Here is a 23580-nt window from a genome sequence, read left to right as displayed (position 1 = left end):
CACGATTTTTAGATCAAGGACTTCAGAAAAGTTTTTTCACTCCCACAGAAGTTCAAGGTCATGTTATTGTAATTTCTATGAGAGTTGATAGACTTTTACAAAATACGCTCTAGACTTCTATTTTTTAAAGGAAATAAATAGCATAAATATAATTTAATAAGCCTTTGATCTTAATCTTGCTGATAATCTTAATATATAATATGAGTGTCTTTTAAAGGCATTTTTTTGCGCATCTCCACGTGGCTGTTCAGACATTCAAGCTGGCACCTGTTAGTGTCACTAAATATAAAATGATTCAAAACTTCTGATCTTATTCTAAGCCTTCATCTATGAAAATGACCAGTGAATTCCTTTACTTAACTCCAATGAAATTCATATGGGATCACTGAATGCTGAATGCTCAAGTCTATCATGACCAAATTACGTCACTCAGGAGAAGTCAGTGGTAATATCTTCTTAAAAGATCACAAGCAGAAGACATAAAAAGTAGGATTATTGCTGGGGAAAAAAAAAAAAAAAAGAAAAGAAAAAAAAAAAAAAAAAAAAAAAAAAAGCTGGCCTCATTTCATTCTTACAAATTATTTCTTTCTGCACTGAAATTTCCAGAGGTACATCAGTATCTCGACAGTATCTGTAACAGAATCTGGACATTTAATTACTGTTAAAAATTATTTTAAAATACATTTTCCTTGTTCTAATATGAAAATGGTTTTATTCAGAAGTCGGTGACAGGTGCATTTGGGTGTATTTGCCCCTCTTTTATTCCCTCTCTGTTTCTTCTTGCTTGGTTTTCCTATGTAACTGTTTTCACATTATTTCAGAGGGGGGATCTCAACTCAAAACTGTTGGTTTGTGACTGCAGAAACAAGTATGAGCAGTGAATGCCCATCACTTTGGAAATTCATCTCCTTGTCTTTACAGTGACTATGCCTATTTGGCTAAGCTCAGTGACAAAAGCACAACAATATTTCATGCCAGAATTCAGTAATCATTGGATTTGTAAATCTGTGGCCATTGTCCTGTGAGTAATCTTCCACCTTTGCCGCTTAACCACTACAACCCCATGCTTTCCATTAGTTTCCAATACAGAAACTCTGTGAAAATTACTTCTCATGTCATATACGCTGACATCTCTAAATCATTTGAATGAAGCAGAGAAAACCCCCAAAATCTCTTCAAATCAGCTTATACAAGACTTATTCATAGATGAAGACTGGACGCTGTACTTATGTTTTCAGTTCAGTTGCCGGCTCTTTGGTAGCAATAACCATTCAGGATGAAAGCAAAATGTGACATTGAGCACCTGCTCAGTGTTCAGGAGTTGTACTTTGTATCTAGGATATTCCTATGATTCATGTATCCTATCATTCCTGTTAGTTTTGTATGAGCCTTACAGGTAATATTTCTGCTCGGGTCCCCCACTTCATCTGAGCAAGTAACAAAATGCAGGCTGTTGTAGATGATTTATATTCAGAGAAGAAAGTAGTGACAGAGTCAAGACCTTTTGTGATGCATCCTAGTTTACTTGCAAAGATCCCAGTAAGCCTGAGTACATCAGCCTCTAACAGCTGGATTCTCTTCCACTTCTCCTAAGTCCCTGTTTCTTTCAGCCAGCACTCACAGGAGCTCTCGTCTAACTTCCCATTGCTCATGGCAAGTGCTCTGCAGTGACATCTATTTCCATGCTACTTTCTCTTCCTTCTCATTTATTTGTTTGTTGGCTATCCAGACCTTCAAAAATAGGTATCAGAAAAGTCCTCCTAGCAAAATTTTGGGGTAGAGAAAATTATTTTTGCTGGTTTTTTTTACAAAATACCAATAGACTCACATTCCCTGGACAAATTTTGGTTTCAGTTCTGTTATTCTGAAGCAGTGGGAAAACTGGTAAATGTCTTAAGGATACTGGAACACCCCAAGACAGTACTGTGACTTCACTGGGAAACAAATAATGCTGTCTTTTATATGCCTTTTGAAAACCTGAGAGATCAGTTCCAAAAGATGTACTTTGTAGAAATTCCATGATCTTGTCATCAAAATCATGTCAAGAGGATCACAGTCCAAAGAGCATCAGGGAGGTAGAGACTGCTGATGCCTAAGGCAGCTTTACATGTTTTCTCTAAGTCTGGATCTGCATAACTTCTTTTGCTTTTCATAAGCCATCAGGACCTTGGATTTTGCTGGATGAAAGAGTCATATAAAAATAGTGTAATGGAGATTCTCTTCTCTTCATAGAATGCCACAGATTCTTCATTATCTAAATAATTTTGGATTATTTTAGATGCTCTATGTTCATTCTTCAGAACTTATTAAACCTAAGTAGGAGATTTTGAAGGTCACAAAAAACATAGACTGTAAAACTAAAACATTGTAGAATATACTCCCCTGGTAGAGTATTTGTTGCCTCTCTTTCTGAGTTTTGTAAAACCAAAATGAATATTTTTTTAATAATAAATCGAAAGAACACAGAAAGTTTGCCAGCCAGGAAAAGAAAAAAAGTTTTATAATAGAAGTGATATGTGCAATTTGGTTATTGATTGCAATTTGGATATAAATTGATCAGCAATTATTACTAATTTATCAAGATTATTCAGAAGATGCCCAATGTTGTTTCCCTTTTGACTAAAAAAAAGTTTTCATGCATAAAACCCTTCCTCAAGAAAGATCAAAATGGATCTATTTTGAATCTTGCAAATATTATTCAGTGTTGCAATAATTTCAAAAGCAAAATTGCAAAATCACAAATCACATGTTAATTACATTTTTTTCCAAAGCAAGCATCAACACACAGCCTTTAAACATCATTAATTGGCATTTAGGACTAAAATTATGGGGAAAAAAGAGTCATAGTTGTAAAGTAACAATCTTTCTAGAGATAGTGTCACTACAGTTATCCTCTCTACTCCATTCATCTTTTTCGGGAAAAGTTTTGTGACAGTATAGGTCTTATAGTATAGAGTTCTTTTCCCACGAAAACTGACAGCAGAGGTTTGCATAGGCCTGACACGCTCCTGAATACATCAAAGACAAGGGATTTGTGCTCACTTTGCTGGCCAGATTTGATATTGAACATACATGCTAGTAAATATGGAGCTGGTTTATGTCCCTTAATAAAATTTAACAGTTACATAGCTTTATCTTTCCAAACTGCTGTAAGCTGCAAATGACTAGCTAAACACAAAGATAACCCTCTAATCTTTAGAGTGCCATGCTTCCCATTTGTTTCCAGTACAGAGATTTCCTGGGAAAGTTATTTCTCTGTACAGCACTGCAATTAGATGAGAAAATTTAAGGCATCTCTGGGAGGCTATTTAGTGGGTTGGTTCTGCAGCTCGTGGTTTATCTCAAAAGGTAAGAATAGCATCATATTTGGTCAGTGACTGCTGCAGGATGCAATGAGGGGTAGCTCCCTGGAAATTTCTATGACTCTTGGAGCCACAGCCTATAGTCCTTCATAAGAAAGTGCTAGAGTAGCCTTTAACCAGCTTCAGAATAATTAAACAAAAGAGCAAAGGAGAAGGGAAGGGAGAACAAAAAAGGAAAAAAACACCGTCTAAGCAAAACAAGTAGAGAAATAGAGAGGCAGTATTTGCAGAGCTGTGATAGTTAGCAAAACTAACATTTTTTAGTGTTTAAGGTAACTGGCCCCCAATTTTCTCTTCTAAAACTGAAATGCTTGTTTCTGTGTTAATCTGAGACTGTGCTGAGTAGCTCCCTTTGGAAACAGAGTTATTGGTGTACTTCTTACCAGCTGTGAGAACCCATCCCACAGGCAAACTGGTACAAATTCCCCCCGAAGCCTTTGGTACACTCCCTCTTTCTGGAGTCAGAGCCAGTTGCACTACCAGAACAGACTTCACATCCATGTGCAATAACAGCAGCCTGCAGTCTCTCTGGCAACCACTTCTTGCCAAAAAAAGCAATGATTTATGCAACCACTGTCATCTGTGGAGCATATAAGCTTATCTCTTAAGACCAGAGCCTCTCTCTGAGGTTGTGGGCACGGAGAGAAACTTGTTCTACTATCACTGCAGGACAGTGCTGCTCTGTACTCCCAGCTGGAAACAGAATAACCAGCCCTTAATTCCCGAGAGTCACCTTTTCTCACTGCTACGAAGCTTTGGCTGGCTTCTGTAACTCCTGCCTCCTCTGGATGTGGGGAGGCTAGGGAGAAGCTTTTACCACTTGGACGCCAAAGGAAAACGTGTTAATGGCACAGCTTTGTGTTAAACTGTTGAAGAAGTGGGAATTTCAGGAAAGTCTTTCTGTCCAGGCTTTCTCTTCTGCCAGTGGGAGGAGTCAAACCATTCTGAAATAGCTCAACACAAAGGGTTGTGTTCCCGTGAAGTCCGGGAAAGTGGTAGGATTGCACAAGACAGTTGTCAAGGTTGCTGCCTGTAATAAGGGACAGGGTGAATCATAGTGTGTCTGTCACACAGGCAAATAAAAGTTTCTTCCCAACTGTCTGAGAAAGCCTCACTGTTCTGTGTGAAAAACGCACGATTTCTGCACCCAAATACAATGAAAAAAAAAGCATGCCCTGGAGCAAGAACCTGAAGTTTGCACTTCCCGCTCCCTACCCAGGCACTACTGTTTGCACAACCACCTTCACTCCCGCTTCTGCGCTTCCTGCCTCCACAGCTTCCCTGTTGGTTTTTAGAGGATGTCCATGCTTCAAAATCAGAGTGGACAGTGCCCTCTAGCCTAAGGAGGTGGCCAGAGCACCCTGCGGTCATGGAAAAGAGCGTCTGGAGCACCCCTGCCCATTGATCCCCAGCCCTTCCACTTCCCAATCAAGCCTTTAAAACCTGTCCGTACATTTATGATGGTTGTTTTTCTCTTATGACTACAGAGAAAGAAATTTCCCTGGTGTTTAAACCCAAGAGAGGGTTTCAGGGCCACCTATGCCAGTTGAGTGACACTTGGTAGAACTGTTGAGGAGGTAGGGCAAGATGTAACAAAAAAAGATTTATGTCAATGCCATCAGCTCCAAAGCCAGGAAAGACTCCATCTAAATGTGACTTCACACAGTGTGTATATTCTACATCTTACAGGTTGAAGCATTCAGAGTCTTCTTGGCATCAGTTTTGCTAATTACGGGCATGAGAGGGAAGACTGCCTGTCAGGCCGGGGATCTGGAAGAAGGCATGGTGGAATTGCTGCCTGTTAGTACACGAAAGTCAAAAGACAACAAAATCTCAGCTACAGAGCTGTGTAGGAAAGCAAAACTGAGAAAACAAATGAAACAACAGGAATTTCCTTTTGGCTAGAACAAGTGCTCTGTGATCAGCAGGTTGCTTCCTGTGAGCCTTTTCCCATGTTCACTAGATGCCTATGTGGATGTTTTATTATATATTTTAGGTTCAGCAGAGACTGTGTCAGGACCTTGACTTTTAAGTTCGCAATTTTCATTAAAGTGAAGGAGAGCTAGAAGCCTACCCAAATGTGAGGAACATCAAAATACCAAGTGCTGCATAACTCATGCATGTTCAGCTCCAGGCTGCATTTCACAGCAGCCCCATGCATTAAACAGGGGAGAGGTACAGGACGAAGAGGCATTCAGTACTTGGAGAGTGCAACAGCCAGCATGCCAAAACCAAACACCCTTACTGGGCCTTCACAGAACTACCTCTAAAATTGCAGTTAGGAGCTTAATAAAAGCTTCTGGCATGTATGTTCTCCTGAAAGTCAGGTACTCCTCCCAGACAAGTTAATTTCCTTGTTCCAGTGGGTATCCAAATGAGTTGGTTACAGCGTTTTGTGGAGGATGAGCTCTGCTGTCATGGTCAGATGTGGGCTCACAAAGAGAAGAGTCCAGATGATCTTTGCAATTAGGGACACAGCTCACCTCCCTCAACTGTCACTGTGATGCTTCAGACAATGGATAGAAGGCAAGTTTCCTTTTTCCTCAGGTTCCTACTGTCAGTTCATCCTGGCTATTGCAACTGTGTTTGGGTCCCTGGCTGTGCCTGAAACACTCCAATCTAATGGCTAAGGCACAAAGCTGAAGTTTGAACTCAGCACCTCCACCAGAAAAAGGTCAGCCTAGAGCCCAAGACTTTGACACACAGCAGGAATGCTCCTTCAGCTCTTGGATGTTAATTCCAGCCCTACAGCCCTTTAACCTTTGCCCTTGGCTGTTTATTCCTGTTTATTCCTACCTCCTACCAGCCTTCCAGTGGCTTGATGTTTGTACTCAGTGTAACTCACAGCAGAGAATCTACTCAGTTAAAAAGCAACTTGAGGGGAGATAAAAAGAAAACAGAAAACAGAAAGGAGAAAAAAAGAGAAAAAGAAAAAAAGAAAATAGATAAATGAAAAGAGAAAAAAGAAAAAAGAAGAAAAAAAAAAGTCATTGTTTCCTCAATGTCTTACTGTGTGGATGTATGCAAAGCATTGTGTTAACACAATTCAGGACCACAGAATAAGAGACATAGGATGGATGCTGAAGTTCATACTGGTGGCAGAAAAAGTACCTGCCAAACCCTAATCTAGGCCAATACATGCATTAACTCAGCCTGTGTCTCATGCACTCACAGAATCTGTCTGAAGAATGTGCTTTGCAGCCTCCCATGTGAGCTGCGTTTCAGAGCAAGGAGGACAGAACAGAGACAAGTGTGAATGTGGACCCATTTTAGCTCAGTGCTAACGAATGTGGTTCTGTGACACTGTGTTAGTTGTTCTCTGCATCTCATGTGACCCCAGTGGGGGATGAAGCTGCCTAGACATCGAGCTTGGCCAAGAATGGTAACAAGAAAAAGCATGCTCAGTCACACAATTTTCAGCATGTACGTACATTTCTGGTGTCTCCACTGCTGTCCACACGTGTTTGGAAAAGTGTTTTACAGAAAATTGTTCTCTGCCTGGAGAAGCTTAGCCTTGCAGCACAACAAATCAGACCCCGTGCAGGCAGCTCCTTTGGCTTTACCAGGTTGTGCAGAGGCAAATTATTAAATTGCCATTAGTCTTCAAACTAGTGAAAACAAAAGTGCTTGTTACACCAGAAGGGAGGATAATGTACACAGATATGTAATTAAGTTGATACTAGGTTAGAATTGTATGTCATTATAGAGTTATTTTTGTACTATAATAAAAACAGAGAACAAAAATAGGTCCACCTTGATGGAAACTCCTGGAATAGATACAGAATTTGCTGCAATAATTAACCTCATGCAAACAATTGACTACTTTTATGAAAACTTCTTTCAACCTGACTTCGAAATATGCTGAAATTATCTGCTTTACTAAAGTTAGCACTTCTGTTTTTGTACAAATACAGACCTTTTATTAGCCTACAAGAGAACTGAGGTCAAATGAAACACCCAAAAAAAAAAAATAGCATTTCTTAAGTCAGGCCCAGAATAGACAAAGTTGATTCTCATAACTGCATTTTGCTATCATATCCTCCAAGGCCACACCTTGAGGCATCTTACTTGCGCATTGTTTAATACTATAACATCCCAAGCTCTGATGAACTTTGTCAAGAAATATTGAAACCCACATCTGAAAAATGACATGGAAAGACTGACAGGAGAAATGCTATGAACCATGTAAATACAGAACTTCCTGTGCTCCTGAAAAGTATTTGTTACATATCTCTACCTCCTCTCTAGTTGAGATGTCTTTGTCTCACTACTTCTATGCTGATGCATAGAAATTTGGTTCCAAGCAGTGAGTGGGCTAACAGCTCAGCCCAAGGATAGTGCTGGAGAAGTCATATTTCTTTCCCTGGATACAGTTTAGTGTGGGTAGGGGGTGTTCCTGCCTGGAAGGTTTGTGCAAGGAGAATTTTGAAAATTCTAGCCACTTATTTGGGATTCACTGAAACTGGCAGCTTAGCTTGAGTTATATGAATTCTAGTTGAATGGCTCCTGTTGATGTGGAGATCAGCTCTGGAGCGCATCTAAAGTTCATAACAGCTTAGAGTACTCCAAATTCATCCAACATTCATCAGACGTGTTCAGGCCATGGACTGATGCACAGAAAATCTGAAGCAACAACTTACTAAGCCTCGTAGTACAGAGGGCATTTCTCAGTGAGATCTCTTAGAAATGGATAAAGCATGGCAATATCTAGCTGATAAATTGGTGATCAGTAAAGTGTGACTGTCAGGAAAGGCACTGCATTGGAAATAGAGCCAACACAGCAGTGACAAAGAGTTGTGAAATAAGGAGCATAGTTAAAAGTTGCACAGAACACGATAGGATGTTTGAATGTGCTGCTGTCAGGGAGCCAGTGAAGGGCCTTGTAAAATTATGAGCATATGAATGTCCAAGATGTTCTTGATATCTTTTATTTTCAGATTTCTGTGCTTCTCTGACTATTACAAACCTAAATTGCTTCTGACTCTCATAAATCCTCTTTTTTGTGATGTAATTAGGCCTTTCCACTACTGTACAAAGTATGCCTCTTCAATTTCACATCCATAAATCACACTTAGTTCTAGGACTGATTCCACCAACTCTTCCACAATCAGCAAGATTGTTACCATTTGTTGGTGTTTCTTCAAAAATATATATTTAGCTTTTTTCCTTTCCAAGAATTGCTTTTGGTGTCCTATTTCACTGTATGATGCATCCAACGTGATGATTAAGCATGTGCTGTGCTTTACACTGCCAGTATAACCACCTGCATGATGGCACAAGTGCTTAGATCAAAAAGCAGGCCTGCAGCTGTTAACTGGTTACAGCATGGAGATTGTTATAGCAGGGGAACTTCAGCACCAAGTCCCTTCTCAGGCACCAGTTCACTGTAGCCCCTGAAGACATGTTTAACTGAGTTATTACAACTTAGCTGAATGAAATACAAATGGAAATGCCTGCTTATGGGAGCATCAGAGGCCACACTAGAGCAAGGGTGGAAAGAATGAGCATTACTAGACATGGGCATGAACAACTGTAGTCAAAACAAAGAATGGTGAGGAGTGTGCTAGTTACACCAAGATCACAAGACCAAAAGTTTGGTTCCCTTAGCATAGGCTACTTGTTACCCCCCCCCCCCCCCCCCCAAAAAAAAAACAAACCCTGTGTTCTGATAACATGGGCTTGGATGATGTCTTCTCAACAGGAAGGCAGACAGTAGCCATAAAGATGTGAAAATGAGGAAATACGGTGATGTGTCACTGCTATCCGCAGGGATGGCGAGAAAAACAACGCAGAATCCAAGTCCAGGATAAATGGAATTACTTAATTAATTACAGACTCTTGTTCACAAGAGTGGTATAACGTTATTGGATGTTTGACCATACACCTCCCAGAGTGATTGGCTAAATGCTACAACACCCATTTCAAAATATTTTCTTCAGTGTGGAAAACTAGACTGTGCATAACAAGTTTGCACCTGTGAGATAAAGTCTTGGTTTACAAAACCCTCTACACTGTTTTCAGCTAGCTTGCATGAGAAAGGAGACTTTCACAAGCAGCTGTAAAAATGGGAAAATTTCTCTGCCAGTGTTTTTAGCATCTACAGTGACGGGCAGAATCTTTTCCAAAGGCTCTGTAGAGTAAGGCAAGGAAGGGTCTGAGGCAAGATCATTGCACAGCTGCTTGAATCAGGAAGATATAAAAGACCTGTCCAAAAGAATTGTTTGTAGCTGCCACTGAAGATGGACTCAAGGTACTCAGTGAAGACTCAACAGTCCATACCCTCGTCCTCTGTCCTACACACAAATGACCCTGGTCAGACACAAAGATCTTGGCATTTGGCAATGTGTGGCAATGTAATCCATCTCCTGTCGCCTCTGTAATGCGTGTGAGAAATTTTACTTTCACTGCCAGCCATGAGGGTCTTATTACTGGCAGTGAATCCAGTATTTCAACACCATGTATTTCCCAGGCATCTGAGGTAGATTTTTTTTCCCAGTGAAAGGAATGTGAGTGCATTAAATTTAATTGGTTTTGGCGAGTAGTGTTTTTCTTCCAATTTCTTTTTAAATTCACTGCACTATCAAAGTTAGTGCAGGTCAGTAGATCAAAGTCCTCCATTACTTCTCCCTGCAAACACAAAAACCACAATAGACTACATGATTTTCCTGCAAACAAGAGAGACCAGGGAATTTTTTGAAGCCCTTTAGCAATATATTACCAACATGTCCCTGGGTTTACAGGCATAGATCTTTAGTGATAAAGAAAATTCCCTGTATTTGAAAATTATTAATTACCAAGAATTTATTTCTCTGGGGTCAGTGTCCTCTTCCAAGAAAAGCTCTGTGTCAGCTTGACAAGAGATGCTTCCACTGAGACTTTGTAGGAAAGAACTGTTGCATTGTAAGTGCACAAAAATACATACGCTATCCCCAGTACTCGAGGTTATTCTTGGCATGAGCAGAGGTTACTCCTGTGTTTATCACAGCCAATCTGAGTTTTGTTATTGGCCTTCCAGAACACAGTCAGTCAGACCCAAATTTGCTTTGTTGGTTGTATTATATAATTTTGTTTTAAAGAAAACAATAGATAGCCCATAAAAACAACCATTGACAGACCTTTGCTGGCAATACTATATATTTGCAATTTCAGGCTTTTGTAAATGCTGGTAGAAGTACTACGTTCCAAACTTCTGGTTAAACTGTATGGTCTGTAAAATGTGCACACAACTTCTCAGCAGAGGAAGTTCTTAAATATTCTTTATTGGCTGGAGGAAAGTAGGTGCCAAATACAACTGTGAAATGGGAAACAATGCACAAAGGAAAAGTTCCAGAACATCAACACATCCGTTCCTTTTCTCTGCCATAAATAACCAACACACCCTTAAACACAAGACTAAATGGCTCCAGGAAACTCTCATTAATGAAAATGTCCTAGCTGGCCTTCTCACTTTCATTTAGAATTACATGCCTCAAGAACTTCTTTCTGACCTAGACAGCAGATCTAGATCTGCTCTCCTCTAAGTAATACTAAGAGATTACTGAGATAGACTAAGATAAACTGAAGCTAGCCTACTTTCCAGAGACTTACACCTCTCCCTCTCAATGTCCAAAATATTAGTGTTGAAAGGCACAGCCCTGTTGCTGTTGACATAAATGACAAGATCTTACACTGACTATATAAAAACACAGTTGCACTTTCCAGCATCTGCTCTTCAGTTTTCTGGAAACAGAGATAAGGCAGGAAACAAAACAAATGGCCTTCATGTATGTACTCTATGCAGATAAATTTCCTAATAAAATATAGCAGGTACGATATTTTATGGAGAACACATCATGTTGAGACTGGATGCGTGTATGGAATACTTACTGCAGATCAGAAGTAGCGGAGTAATTATTTCATTTATCTCATTATCTCATTTAACTATGGGATGTTTATATTAAAATTAACATTCTTCATTGTATAAAAAAAAGAGATAACTGGTACAAACCATCTGTAGTCTTATCATCTTGAAACCTGTCCTATACAGATTTGTAAATTGCACCAGACCTAGAAACTTCTGTCTCTTAACTTCCAACCAAGTAACTGAAAATGGACCCATTATTACAATATCAAAACATTAAAATAACTTCAGGAACTACCCCTACCTCTGTTTTCTCCTGCAAGCTTCTTCTAATTTTACAATCACACTTTTCTGCTTAAAAAAAAATCAAATAAACACACTTCCTGTATGAAATGTCTGTGAATTACAGGGAAGGTACCTGGCTAATTAAAAAGAGAAAACAGTAAAAAATACTACTGCTTGGTTTTGTGATCTAGAAAATTTGCCAAATTTTCTGCCACTACTGATGGTACCATGTACATAGTACAGGGCTTTCTGACAAGTGAGATGCCTGTGAGCCTTTACTAAAGTTGAAATAACATGAGCTGCAGAAAAGGAAGGTGGTATAATTTCTTTTAACATTTTCAATGCCTTTGAAAGACAGTTCTTGTCTCATTTTCATGGATGGAAACCTGCATTTGTGTGTCTGTCATCCATGGCACAAGTGCATGCTACAGCCTCATGAAACTTGGATGCAGACTCTAGAGAAGGCACCAGGCTCTAGTAAATGAGGTCTGGAAACAAAGAGGCAGTCTTCCCTTGAATGGGTGTGTGCAATGAAATGTCCACCTTCTCCTCAAAACTTATGGGGCTATGGGTTTTCCCAGTTTCATTTTGATTTGGCTGCTTTTGCATGGAAAGAGGGTACAAGGGCTTCTGGGCTAGAATGGGAACTAAATGGGAAAATGTTCTTAGGCAGTTGACATATCAAACCTCTTTGTGCCTGCAGGGAAGTCTTCAACACAGAATTGGCTGTCCAGCAGCCTTTCCAGTGGGGAGAGATTTGGTACTGTGAAAGGATGACTGATGTGCTGGAAAGACACCTGCTTAAACCTACTAAATAGAAGATCCCTAATAGGGTCTTGTCTGAAAGTCTGTCCATCCTTGGAGTCGTGTTTCAATGTGCATCAATGTTCTGCTTGGGAGTCATAGCCCATGGCTTCTCTTCAGACCAGGTCAAAAATAATCCCGGAACGGTAGGTGTATAAAGAGACTTAATCCTTCCTCTTGAGATGACACAGACCAACACATAGACAAGTATCACAGAGTTCAAGGCCTGAGGTCAAGTGTGTTCTTGAGCTAGAATATATCTGAAGTCATATCTTGATGCATGACCAAATCACAAGGTTCACATACATCTTGCTGGTCTACTGAAGCTCCTGTTCTGTTTGCACTAGTAAAAATGCTGGAAAGGAGATAGAACAGTGGCAGATTTCTTCTCTACAGAACAGCCTGTGTTCACTTAGACCATGCAGGCAATGTGCAGGATGACAGGAGAGTCTGTATTTGGTGACCTGAAATCATCTACTTAGCCATCATGGGACACAAGTTTGGCCCAGGACTTCCATGAAAGTATTTGCAGTTCCCTGTCATCTGGGTTCTGAGACAAACAAACAATCTGCATCAACTTGGAAAACCACACTAAGAAAATGTAGGCAAAAAAAAAATGCAAGGAAAATCTAGCACTCACTTTTTCTCCCCATTCTCCTGTGGTTGACTGGGGCACAAGAGAGGAGCCACAGGCTTGCCAACTCTTCTGATTTTATGGGTCTCGTGGCATATTTTTTTTTTTAATTGCCTGACTCTTGAGACTGTGGGATTGTGAAGATTTCAAGTTTAATTTAAAAGAGAGGCTGACATGCAACAGTTGTGGCTTCAAATAAATGCTGGAGGTCAAGTCCCAGACCTCAAAAACTAGTGGCAAATACAAAGATAAAATGTATCAAGAATCGCCTGGGTCTGTAGGGCCAGGCCCACCACGTCCAACCCTGGAGGTCTGGCAGTGCTGGAAGCGTTCAAGGTACTTTCCTAAGAAGGAAAGCGTCACGGAGAAAACCTGAAAGGGCGAGATCCGCGCCTTCACCCTCCCGGCAGTACACTCGCCGCAGCCCGCTGGCGACCCAGCCGCACGGCCGGTGCTGCAGCGTCCCCGGCAGCTCGGCCCCCGCCACACGGCCAAGGGCGCCGGCAGCCCGCAGCCCCGGGCCGCTTCGGCCCGGCAGCAGCGGGGCTGAGGCAGCGGGGCTGAGGCAGCGGGGCCGAACCGGGCCGTGCCGGGCGGCGGGAGGCGGCGGTGCCTGGGGCAGGGCCGGGGGCGACGGCGGGCGGTGCGCGGCGCAGGCTCCTCCCGCGGGCAGCCCGCCAGCCCTGCTCCTCCATCCCTCCCTCCCTCTCTTTGCCTCCTTCCCTCCCTCCCTCCGCGGCTCCATCCCTCCTTCCTGTCGGCGCTACGCACTGCTGCCGCCGGAGCTGGGCCGCGCCGCGCACCGCCCGCGCACCCGCGGCATGCGGCCCCCTCAGGGCACGGCCGGGCGGCGCCGGGTGAGTGCGGGACCGCGCCGGGCGCGCACTCCCGGCCGCTCGCACCTGGGAGGGGGCGGCCCGAGGGGCGCGATGATGGATGTTCCCTTCATCCCTCCCTCGCTCTGCCCGCCCCGGGGAGGTGCCGGCCGGGAGGGGCGGAGGGGGGGGGGGGGGGGGGTTGGCAGCCCCGCCGCGACCCAGAGCGGCGGCGGGGATTTTCGGAGACCCCCCCCCCCCCCCCAGCTGCCTTACTGCTGTGGTGTGCGGCTCGGGGCTCGGCCGGGGCTGGGGACAGGTGGTGGCGGCGGCGGCGCGGCGAGGGTCGGAGCCGGTGCGGGCGCAGAGCGCGGCAGCCTCCCTCGGGGGCGCGGGGGGAGACCGGCGGCTCCTCTCTGCCGCTGCCCGGAGCCTGCGACTTAAATAGAGGCTGTGTTTTGTCAACAGCTCATTCTGCTGGCCGGCAGGTTGGCTGGCTCAAGGACTGAGCAGCGGGTAAATACTATTTATGCCTCTTTTTGTGATTTATTTTATTTTATTTTATTTTATTTTATTTTATTTTATTTTATTTTATTTTATTTTATTTTATTTTATTTTATTTTATTTTTAAATAAGTAGCACCCTTTTGAAAAAATGGACCTTAGGAAGGGACTCCAGAGCCCCTTCTGTGTTTGGGGAACATGCAGACATGCTGGGCGCCTCGCTGCGCACTGGCTGTACAGGGACTCTGGCACAGTAGCAGCTGTGTCTGTTTTGAGTAATTGAATTTGTAACGTGTGTAGATATCGTATTTGAAAACGATCTCTCCTTTGAGGTAGTTCTGTAAAGAACATTATTCCCTTGTTAAAATTCAACATGTAAATTTGAATTGAGTATGCGGTGCTGGCATGCTGTGTGTTACTTCGGTAGGAATTGGTTATTGGTTTTTCAATTGTCCTTGGTGGTGAATGCCTCGGAAGATTGCTATAAATGAGAGCAAAGATCTAGATAGGTGTTATAACCATCTAATACTGGGGAGACTGCGATGGTGAGCTGTTGTGTAGGAATTGTCACTCTGATTCTTTTTGACAATTACCATTGCAAAAATAGTCAAATATTTATATTCCATTATCAAGGCAATGCCCTGTCAAATTTCTTTCAGGGAAGCCTGGGAATTGGGTAGATTTCTGCTGTATTTGAAACTCAGCTTGTTACCTAAGTAAGGCAGTGTGACTCGTCTTTGGCATCTCACCTGGAAGTCCATTCTGCCTTTTTTCCTTACTATTCAAAAATTCTCTAAATTCTTGCTAAACCCTTAGTTCAACCCCACAGCATGAACCCAGACTGTTAATAAGACTGAGCAGGTTTAGTAGCTGTGGGAAAGATTAAACTCTATGTCATGCCATGTTCCTTCTCAAATCAGCATGTGGCAATGCCTGCTGACACGGTATGTTTTTTTGGTGTAGATCCATCAGTGCCCACATGCTTTATATGTAAAGCTTTGCACATCATGTAGGGAAGAATGCATGAATGCCTTGATATGCAAAAAGTCTGTGCTTGTCCTTAGCTTATCAACCATTTTATGCTGCACGGTTTTGGTGATAAAGATAAGCTTTGATTTCTGTTGATTTCTGTACATAAAGGTGAGAATAGACATAGAAATCTCCTGCGTTTGGCCACAATGTGAATCAAGGTCAAAACAAAAAAATATCTTTGATCAGGGGAAGGATTTGGAAGAGACAGGAGCAAATGCCATCAGTGTATCCGCAGAATGAGTAGCAAGCACCATATCTGTACTTGACTGGTATTTCTCAGCATGAGCTGCTGGCCATTAGCTGGAGATGGGTCTGCAGATAACTTCTGAGAGGACTAAGAAAAGACAGTCTAGTGTCAGTAGACTGCAGGGCTGTGATCTACCCTGGAAAATGTTGCAGAAGTTCACAAAAGGAAAGCTGAAAAATCACTAAGTTAGAGCTGGTTTCGAACATAACTTTTAGGGAGTCAGTAGATCACCTGATTCTGTTTGCTTTCTGTTTACTAAGTCTTTGCATCCTTTCATCTTATCACTGTTTCACCTATTCAAACTTTTATCAGCATTATTAAGTGATAACAGTTTCCATTGTGCACTCTCCAAATACGCCACTTTAGTCACCTAGAGCAACCAGTGGCAAGCATTATCTGTGGGTTAGATTGTGCAAAATCTCTTTACAGGTGTGCTGAGGAAAGGGAGAGGCTTAACCTTTAAGTGAGGGCATTCTTGCCAAAGGCAAATCAGGAATACATGGGAAAAGCCATATGGGTGGAGATGCTCTTCTGAAAGAGAGGAAGACTTTTTCACAGGTGGCAAAGCTGCTGCTGCTGCTGCTGCTACTCTAGCAGGTATTCATAGGGCTCCAATTTTCAAGTGCTTGTTGAGTTACAATCTGTGGCTGTAAGGTCACATCTATTTCAGTGTCATGCAGCTCAGTGCTTTAGAAAAGGTTAAAAAAATACCTGAATTTATTAACATCCATAGGTAATGCTAGAACAGAATCTCTTAAGTGTATTACAAACAGCTCTCTTAGAGTATGAATGTTGGATTACTTAATCCAGTGAATGTCTGACAGCAAATATTGTGCTTTATGAAGAGGATATATTTAAGCTCTGTATATTAGCAAGAATTTCATCTGAAAGAGGAAACCTCTAGAAAAAAGTGTCTGTCAGTCTTAAACAACCTAGATGTTTGTAAATACTGACTCTATCTTGCAGAGTGCAGTATATCACAAGGCTGATGCAGATGGATTATGTTTTTCTTTTCCCCTGAGGTTTAGTTATGATTACTTTTTGACTATTAGGCATCAAATTTCTGTCTAAAAATAAGAAAAATAAATTGCTTCTAGATAAGACTTGAGAAGTGCTATATGCTCCAAAGCTGGTTGATGCATTTTGTTCCATAAACAGTTCAATGTAAAAGAGGAAAATAATCCTTGGGACCAAGACCTGGAGACCATGGTCCCTCACTTCCAGTGAGTGCAGTCTCACAAGGACATGAGTTCTGCACTGGGTCAGTGGTTACTTAAGCTTCAGAGAGAAATGCCAACGTCAGAAGAGCTGGAGGAGTCTTCATCCTGACTCATCTGTCACTTTGAGAAACCTTGGAGGGTGATTAGAGATGTTTCTGATACCCCAGCAAGTGCTGCAGTGGCTGGGTTGCCTCAGAAAAAGGAACACTCTTCCTGCTTTCTTCTCCTATATCTTTAACCAAAAGCAACTGCTTTTCTCTCTGGAACCTAATTCTTTGGTTTTGTGCTCATTTTATCTGCAGATGCATGCAGGGAGTAATTGCTTTGTGAATCTTGAGTGTTTAAGTATCAGGCAAGTGGTATGGCCCTGTCAAAGACAACACTCTGTCTGTGCGTGCTGATGCCTACAAAATTTATCATCACCTCTCCTTTTATTTTTTTTTTTCTCTCTAATATTTACCTGCAGCTAAGTGGGATTTTGGAACATGTCTCCTTTAGGTTGAAGCATCAGAAGTCTGGGTTTTAGATCAGCCAGATATATGATCAGCCTGGGATCATCAGCCAGAATCGCATGGATTTCTTCCAGAGTCATTAGCATGGTGATGATGAGGGCCATATAAATTCCTAGATAAACAGACCTAGATGAACAGACTTGCATTTTGAGGGCTTGAGGGACAACTAGGGTATCTATTACTAGAAGCCACAGAAGTTCCCTCTATTCTTTGCCTTCCTTCCTTACTGACTTACAAACTAACAGATTTTAATTAGAATAAATGATCTTTGGAAGTTCTTATCTGTTCCTGAGAAATATATCCAGGGACTGTTTTTCATACACATCAGTTTTTTTGCTGCTCACTGCTATCCTCCTTCCTCTGGAAAATTTGCAGTCCCTACATTTATGGACTGTGGGAGCCCTCCTGCTGTGTGTCCGTAAGGTCCTTGAACTCCTGCAAGCACCAGAAGCTCAACAGGGGCTTTTGCCACTTCGCTGCTGTCTGCCTTTCCCTGCTGCTGTCTGCCTTTCCCTGCTGCTGTCTGCCTTTCCCTGCTGCTGTCTCTTGGAATCCCTCCTAGTAGCAGGTTTCACCGTAAGCAGAAAGTGCTTAAGCTAAAAATAACTTCTAAGCCATTGGTATGAATGTTGGTCAGGGTGTAAGGTTTTGAAGGGCATATGTCCCCCCTCCTTTCCATGCACGGTCTGGAGCTGGCACTGGAGTGAGGTCAACTGTTGCTACAACAGAACCAGCTTTCCCTTATCCCACAGGCAGAGAACTGCTGAGTTGTCAGCTGTTGAGTCCAAATTGTGCCTTTTACCTCAGGGAGCACAAGTTATAAAAGCACATGTCATGGAAACAAGGACAGCATTGTGGCAATTCCCTGCTCTTTCTGCCTCACTTTCTACCCTGCCAAAAATCAGACCCTCAGCACAGGGCACAGCAGAGGATGGACTGCTGTATTGGCAGGTTGGTTTTAGGACCACCTCCCCCCTCTATTGGGTGATGTGTTGTCAGGGAGCAATGTCCTTTCTCATCTGTACCCAGCAATTCAGGAGCAGTTTCCTGCAAAACGAAAAGCACAGCCCTTCAGCCAGCCTCAGTCTCCTGAAATTTCCTTAAGTAGAGAAAGTAGTGTTTTCTTGAGGTTGATTTTATGTTGCAGCATTCCCACCCCAGCCAGCCAGTTTCAGTGATACGGTAACACTGGTTAGGAAATGACATGAGGTGTTTTTTTAGTTCTTGGTTGGAGTTTTTTAGTTTGGTTTTTTGGGGTGTTTTTGTTTTGTTTTGTTTTGTTTTGTTTTGTTTTGTTTTGTTTTGTTTTGTTTTGTTTTGGAGGGGGATGGTTCTGTATCGATGAGTAATGTTATGCTGGTGTTACCTGCCAGTATAGCTTACTGCATTTTGGTCATCAGTCAAAGGTACTTTCTTTTGGAATATACATATATGCCAAAAATAGAGGTATACCTTTGTGCTTGCTTTGTACCTACAACTGCACTACAACAGCTTTATAATATTGACTGAATCTCAACAGTTTCATATCAAGGTTGCTTGGTAGTTTGTAGTGAGTAATCATGAAATTTAAATAAAGCAATGTATTTGAGTGTTTTCTTTAGGTGATAAACACTGTCTGAAAAGTATGCTGGAATACTTCTTATGCTTGCATAATTTTGTCATTATTGCACAAATTGCTTAAAGGTATAATAAAAGTACAAGTAACAGGAGTGGTTGAGGGTGGTTTACACTGTCAATCTGGCTCAGAAATAGTCCATGTTTTACTTCTGGGCCTCAGCCATCAACTTAAGTGAGTTTTGCTCCCTGAATTAATCAGCTACTTCCCTCCAAGAGGAAATGCAGGCTCAGTTGACTGTACATAACTCAGGCACAGTTAAGCATTTTTTCTGGATGGTGTGGATATGGCCTATGGCAAGGTTGGCTAGGGCAGTGAGCAGAGCAAGCCAGCTCTCTCCTAGCTGGCTTGATGCCCTTGAATGCCCCCCACATTGTGCCTTTGGGCATCACACATCTTTCAGCCTAAAGCTTTAAAGATTGCTCTTTCTTCATTTCAAACACTTTGAACATAGAAGCACAGTAAAAGCTGGTTTGGAGCCAGATGGTAACCCAGGCCACTTACTGCAAAATTGTCTAGGGTGGTCTCAAAAAGTGAGAAGGTGAGCACATCTGCAGCATTTAGGCTGTGGGTGAAGATACCTCCACACTGCAGTGCATCAGGGTGGTCTGAGAATATCTGATATTCATATTTTCTTTACCTTTATTAGCTGCATTTCAAATTACTTCCATGTTTGAGAGTTGCAAATCCCACATGCCTTGGAGAACCCAGAGGAGAGGAAAATTTGAACAAGGGGAAGAAGAGTCTTGGCTCTGTTCAGCATGGGGCAGGTCTGCCTTTGGGGGTTATTTGGTGGTATCTGCCTTCTCCTGGCAGCCGTTTTCCTTTCCAAACAGGACTTAGCACAGTCACCCAGAAGCTCTTGTGCCAAGACAGCAGTGTTGCTCATCATGTGATTTAACTCTGTTTGTATGGCAGATCATGGTTTTGCCCTTCTTGAACTGGGTTATCTAACGGCCTCTCTTAAGTATAAAATCAGTGAGGACAGAGATTCAAAATATCTTTCTTAAATAATTGGTTTTTATATTACTGCAGGGCAAAAATGCTTCCTAAATCAAATGAACTTAGGAAGAAAATTATAATGGTCAGTATTATAGGTGGAGCTTCTGCAGATTCTGAAGCCCAAAGGTGAATGTGAGTTATAAGTATTCCAATTGGAACTGATTTTCACAATAATTCGTATTTTGGATCAAGTTCAGCACTTGCGGCAAGAGATGTTTGACCTCTGAGGTTTTTACAGCTACTCTGAAGCTAAAACCAAGGAGATAAGCTTCTAATGTTTAATCCTAGGCAGAAAAAAGAGAGGAGATGAAAGAAAAAAAAAAAAAAGAAAAGAAAAACTGATTTATTTATATTGTAAACTTCAGTGTTGTCTTGAGTTATGTGCAACAAAAACTGAAGTACTGTGTGTGTGAGGTGAACATAAATGTCAAACTCTTTTAGGGCTTCTCCTGGTTGTGAGGATAATAATATCTGTTCCCTAGAGTTTACCTGTTCCTCTTCCTTTTCCCCTCCTTCTCCACACATTTCCAAAGGTCATGGCTGTGGGAAGTCTTTAGTGCACAGGTCTCAAGGCACGTAACTCATAATTCATCTGCTAGAGCAGCATTGTCACAATTCCCAATATAGAACAGCCTTCTCCAAATTAAATGTGGTTGGTCTGTTTCTTTCTTCAAGATGATGGGAAATTTTTGACCAAATGTTGCCTCATATTTCAAATGACGGGATCAGTCTGGATGTAAATCCAGCAAGATGTTATATGATCCTTATTTTAAATCTTAGCTCAAAGTCTGTATTTTGTCTCCTGTATGTTGTCTTCCTTCAGCATTCAAATCTTTATTAAAGTGAGATCTGTGCATGACTTGTGCTAATCTGGTCTGACATTGGAGTCATGTGAACTAAAGTCTTTAATATAGGAAGACTTGCATTGAACCCATATTTAGAATTTCTTGATAATAGATCCAATCTTATTTTTTATTTCAGTCAGTTCACTCCTCCCTTGAAAAGCTTTGCCAATACTTAATTAGTTTTATTTCTCACAATGTTCACTTTTCAACGGAGGTCTACTACATGGCATTTCCTCTCATGTCTTAACATGGTGGGTTAATTTTAAATCCTTTCTCTGTGTAGGTAATTGAGAACTGTGACCAAGTAACCTCTCTGAACTAAATGGTTGCATTGTTTTAGCCTTTGCAACAACAGACCCAAACTTCTCGAAGTAATAATTTGATCCTGAGTATAAATCGACTTTGTACTGGATGAAACCTTTTCCACTGCTAATGAATGGCTAGTTTTTCTCCTGTGCTGTTGGATCAAGGGCTTTTGTAAGGTAGCCTGACAAAAAGTTGTTACGACTTTAATTTTCAGTATCTTTTTTGTATTTATTTGCTTGAGCTGTGATAACTGATACTTTGAAAATTGAATGTTTTCCAGTTCCTTCCTCATATTTCAACTAATGAGCAATGCAGCTGGTGTTAATATGCAAAGAATGTATCCTTGAAAACGTTAGATTCTTGTCTGCTATCCTTTTGCCCTGGTGTATGCGTGGTTGCTAATCAGTGTAGGTAGCTCTGGGTTGGAATTTGGGCAGTGATTACTGCAGGCAGAAATGGGAGCAAGCACTCAGCATTACAATAGCTGCCGTGGAATTAGGTCACTAACAGGCTTTCAGCAAAATAATGTTAATTTTCCTCTCCACACACTCAAACATAGAATGTATAGTTATAATTCCACATCTTTTCTGAGTGATCCTCAAGTGTAGCATTCTTAGCAATGGTTTTTATATGAGTCCTTCAGGTGCCTCATGTGACTGCCCTGCTCAGTGATCACCTCTCCAGTACTGAAGACTAAGGAAAGAGCTCATGTAGTTGGGCTCCTGCCAGCAGTGCAAATATAAGTTTGTGCGTACCTTCATTCATAAGTTAGAATTAGTCATATACTTATGTGTTTGCAAATTCCAGAGCAATATGTGTATATATGTGGTTACTGAGGCTTATTATCTTGCATAAATCTGCAGTGAGTTAGCCATGAGCAGCTCTCCTTGGCTGTAAAATGCCCTCTCATCAGAGGACACAGGTGATCTCTGATAGCATTTAGCTGTTTGTTTCATGAGACCTGAGAACTAAGATGAATAAGATGCTGCAATCTAAACCCAGATTTTTGATGAGCTGATCACTTTAAGAATTTAACAAGTGTTGGTAAAAATTGTCTCAATTTGATCTCTTCTTTTGAAGCAATGAATTTTTGCCATCTTTAATGATGGTCAGTTGTTTTGGTTTGGTTTTAGTTTTTAAAATTTTCTTATTTGGACAAAATATGATATCTGTCATTTGCATTCCTAATACCTACACATATATCTGATCTTTTTAAGCTCTTCTACTGTGCCTTGCAAATATGTTCTGTATGTACTATTCTAAAGTCAAATACTTATATCCTTGAGGCACGTGCATTGGCATCTAAATATGTTTTGCACTTATAGTCCTTGTGCAGATTCTGTGAATAGTATGGGAAGTTACAGAAATGGGAAAAGCAGAGTACTCTTCAAAGATGTTTCAGGTGGTGTTATTTGTATAATGCTTTGTGAGTTCTAATGACTTGCTTCGTGGTGAGATTGGCACAGGCTTTTGTAGAAGAATATTTCACACAAGGAAGAAAAAGTGATGTGTTGGTGTTTCATACCATAAAATTAAAAGTTCTGCCAGTCTCTGGGTTTAGAAAGGTGAACTTGTAAGGATGTGCTTGGCCTCATGCATCACGTGCTGTGTGTCTGGATAGACCTCATTAGATGCATGAAGAGCAGAACTTTTCCTAAGGAATAGAATACTGGAATAGAAACTAAAAATAAACTGAAACAGAGTGTGTGATTCATGTAACTACACCCAGATTTTAGTTCTCCAGTTCTCTAGCTCTTCAGGTTCCCCTTGCCCCTGCCTTCTCTCCCCCATGTCTGGGCAGCCACCAGAAAGACCATTGAGAATTGTTGCACGTCTCTCTCTCCTGCAGTCAAACTTGCTCAGCACTTTGGAAACAATAGCTGCTTCATTGCTGACTTGTGAAACAAAAAAGTTAAACATATCAGCAACAATGCATGAAAAATGTGATGAACTGCCTTCCACAGGAAGAGGTTTTTCATTCCACTGTGTAGGTATACAGAATTTATTGGTGTCAGAAGCTAATAAGTAAGAAATCCTTCTTCTTTTGTGCTTTATCTGCCAGCTCAATACTGAGAGAAGTAAGATGTGAGATTTACTAATAATAGCAGGAAGGAAGAATCCTGTTAAGCAGAGATAGAAAAGTTGGAATGACTTGTGTGTGTAAAATCCAAGGTTGTTTTTTCCTCTCCTCAGCCTTTTTTATAGTCACCCTTCAGAAAAGAAAAAAAAAAAGAGAACTTCAGGAGGTAAATCTCACTTTCAAAGGAGGATTGAGAGAGAAGAGGCAGATGCAAGTTACTGGTGCTATAATGGTGGTCATGTGAAAGTGATGTGAAGATGTGAGATGTGGCCTTGAAAATTTCTGGTTTGTTTCTTATTCGAAGCATGAATCATGTCAGAAGAGACTTGTGGAACTGACTCACTCTATGTCCTATTCGTAGCAGTCTCAATCTTGTAGGAGCTGCTTTCAGTTTTAAATGAGGTGCAGCATCATTACCCTTGCGGATGCTGCTGTCTCAGTACTTGCTGGGGGGTTATTTACAAGGACTCAATTCTCC

The 23580-nt window shown here is 41.5% G+C and overlaps 1 protein-coding gene across 3 annotated transcripts in view; it reads left to right on the top strand.

Moving 5' to 3' along the window:
• Positions 1 to 23580, top strand: part of LOC138103902 (leukemia inhibitory factor receptor-like) — an 81769-nt gene that overhangs the window by 15939 nt on the left and 42250 nt on the right. Inside the window, exon 2 of one of the 3 annotated variants that reach the window (XM_069002528.1) lies at positions 12191 to 12437. The gene's annotated coding sequence lies outside the window, so the exon portion shown is untranslated. Of the gene's footprint in view, positions 1 to 12190; positions 12438 to 13669; positions 13783 to 14064; positions 14257 to 23580 lie in introns of those variants that run through there. The other 2 variants (XM_069002527.1, XM_069002526.1) reach the window with 2 other exon arrangements.

This window comes from Aphelocoma coerulescens, assembly GCF_041296385.1.
Source record: "Aphelocoma coerulescens isolate FSJ_1873_10779 chromosome Z unlocalized genomic scaffold, UR_Acoe_1.0 ChrZ, whole genome shotgun sequence".
NCBI lineage: Eukaryota > Metazoa > Chordata > Aves > Passeriformes > Corvidae > Aphelocoma > Aphelocoma coerulescens.
Note: the sequence above shows the minus strand (reverse complement) of the source record. Positions and strands in the feature narration are given on the sequence as shown.